General features: G+C 42.5%; 1 pseudogene; it reads left to right on the plus strand.

Annotated features, from left to right (window-relative positions):
* Positions 1 to 1433: 1433 nt before the first annotated feature.
* On the plus strand, positions 1434 to 1742 carry LOC108545086 (U6 snRNA-associated Sm-like protein LSm3 pseudogene; annotated as a pseudogene).
* Positions 1743 to 3055: the final 1313 nt, after the last annotated feature.

Genomic DNA, 3055 nt, shown 5'->3' on the forward strand with positions numbered 1-3055 from the left:
AAAAAAAAAATTGGCTGGACACAGGGCCGGGTGCCTGTAGTCCCAGTTACTCGGGAGGGTGAGACAGGAGAATGGCATGAACCTGGGAGGCGGAGCTTGCAGTGAGTGGAGATCACCTCACTGTACTCCAGCCAGGGCAACAGAGTGAGACTCCACCTCAGGGAAAAAAAAAAAAAAAAAAGTATTTTTAATGCTTTTAGCTTTTTTTTTTTTTTTTTGAGACAGAGTTTTGCTTTTGTTGCCCAGGCTGGAGTGCAATGTCTCCCAGTACTTTGGGAGGCCAAGGTGAAAGGATTGCTTGAGCCCAGGAGTCTGAGACCAGCATGGACAACATAGTGTGACCCCATCTCTATTTTTAAAAAGCCCAAAGATAGGTGATCTGTTAAATAAATTGTCATATCCCTAAAATGAAACACTATGCAATCATTATAAACAACGATCTGTATTTAATGACATGGAATATTGTTCATTACATACTGTTAAGTGAAAAGACTGATTGCAAAACACCATGCATAGTATTTCTCAATTTTGGTTTTAAAATGTAGAAATAACTATGGGTATAAGTATGCATAGAAAACAGTCTGGAGCTAGGCGAGGTGGCTCATGCCTGTAATTGTAATACATTGGGAGGGCAAGGAAGGCAGTCAAGAGTTTGAGGCCAGCCTGGCCAACAAGGTGAAACCTCATCTCTGCTAAAAACACAAAAATGAGCCAGGCGTGGTGGCACACACCTATAATCCCAGCTACTCTGGAGGCTGAGGCAGGAGAATTGCTTGAACCTGGGAGGCGGAGTGAGCCTAGATTGCACCACTGCACTCCAGCCTGGACAACAGAGTGCGACTCCTTCAAAAAAAAAAAAAAAGAAAGGAAAAGAAAACGGTCTGGGAGGCCGGGCGCGGAGGCTCACATCTGTAATCCTGCACTTTGGGAGGCTGAGGTGGGTGGATCACCTGAGGTCAAGGGTTCAAGACAAACCTGGCCAACATGGTGAAACCCCTCTCTACTAAAATACAAAAATTAGCCGGGCATGGTGGCAGGCGCCTGTAATCCCAGCTACTCAGGAGGCTGAGGTAGGAGAATTGCTTGAACCTGGGAGGGGAGGTTGCAGTGAGCCAACATCATGCCATTGCACTCCAGCCTAGGGGGAAAAGAGCGAGACTTCATCTCAAAAAAATAAAGAAAAAGAAAAAAGAAAAAAGAAAACAGCCTGGGAGGATGATATCAGTTTAATAACAACAACTATCTTTGGATAACGATATGATGCATAACTTTTACTATTGTCTTAATGCCTTTCCATATTGCCTGAATTTTCCTTTATAAAAAGCCTATATTTCTGTTAAAATAAAAAAGAAGACATCATGTAGGATGTAGTTGGAAGGGGAAAAAAAAAAAGAAGAAGAAAATGAGGCAGGAAAGGGCACAGGGTTTGAAACATGGCAGAAGACATAGACCAGCATCAAACTACCAACACCGTAGAGGAGCCCCTGGATCTTATCAGGCTCAGCTTAGATGAGCGAATTGATGTGAAAATGAGAAATGACTGAGAGCTTCGAGGCAGATCACATGCTTATGATCAACATTTAAATATGACCTTGGGAGATGTGGAAGACACTGTGACTACTATAGAAAGTGATGAAGAAACATATGAAGAGATACATAAATCAACAAAACAGAATCTTCCAATGCTCTTTGTCTGGGGAGATGGCGTTGTCCTGGTTGCCCCTCCACTGAGAGTTGGCTGAAGCAAAGAATTTGTCCTGTATGGAAAGCAGGAGACTTTGCACAGTGGCCGCTCTAAATGTAGAAGACATTCAAAAGAGAAACCTGCATACATGTTGATATTAAGAAATAATTACAGGGATTCTTCCACTCCTGAGACGAGTTGATTTGCAGATAACTCACAACTTCTTCTTTTTTTTTTTTTTTTTAAGACGGAGTCTAGCTGTATCACCCAGGCTGGAGTGCAGTGGCGCGATCTCGGCTCACTGCAAGCTCCGCCTCCCGGGTTTAGGCCATTCTCCTGCCTCAGCCTCCCTAGTAGCTGGGACTACAGGCGCCCGCCGCCTCGCCCGCCTCATTTTTTGTATTTTTAGTAGAGACCAGGTTTCACCATGTTAGTGAGAATGGTCTCGATCTCCTGACCTCGTGATCGGCCCACCTCGGCCTCCCAAAGTGCTGGGATTACAGGCGTGAGCTACTGCACCTGGCCTAACTCACAACTTCTTAAGCTAAATGGTATTTTCATTTTTCTCAAGCTCTTCCAATAAACATGACCAAGATGCAGGACTCTTTTTAAGGACTTGTTTTGCTCCATTATTCTCACAGATATTTTTCTGATTTTTTTTTCTTTAAATTAAAATTGGTGTTTCCTCAGAAAAAAAAAAAAAGAAGAAGAAAATGCTTCCTTCGTTTTGAAAAATAAACATTAGTAATTCAAAAAAAGTAAAATAAACAACATGTCTATATTTGGAGTGAGTTAACCGAAGTATGACTCATCTATTTCTAATATGGAATACTATGCCTTCATTAAAAATGATGATTCATTGAAGAATCTGCTTTGTGCCAGGCATTGATGATATAAAAGAAACCAAGACGAGGACAAGGACTCTCCCCTCTTGAGGTTATATGAGTAAACAGATGCTTAACACATAATGGGAATAATTGTATGACAAAAGTGTCTATAGTGACACTGAAAGCATAGAGAATGACACAGGCTCTGGAACCAGGTGCATGGGGGTTCTGGGAAGATAAGTAGGAACTCACCAGGGCACAGAGATGGGGGTCACTTAGGCAGAAAGAACATCACGTGCAAAGGTCAAGATGCATGAAATGGTATGATTTAAACAGAGGACAGGAAGAAATTGAATAGGATAGGAGCCTAGCATTTCGGGAAGGAGTGGCCAGAAATGAGGCTGAGAGATTTGTAGATCATGAAATGTAAGATAACAGAGTCAAAAGAGCTTTTTGGTAACGTCTCACTGATGGCAATGTGGAGGGTAGCGTGATGGGATAGTATTGAAGAAAGGACACCACCCGGAAAGCTGTTACAGTTCCC

This window comes from Rhinopithecus bieti, unplaced genomic scaffold (assembly GCF_001698545.2).
Source record: "Rhinopithecus bieti isolate Rb0 unplaced genomic scaffold, ASM169854v2 scaffold_24392, whole genome shotgun sequence".
In the NCBI taxonomy this organism is placed as follows: domain Eukaryota; kingdom Metazoa; phylum Chordata; class Mammalia; order Primates; family Cercopithecidae; genus Rhinopithecus; species Rhinopithecus bieti.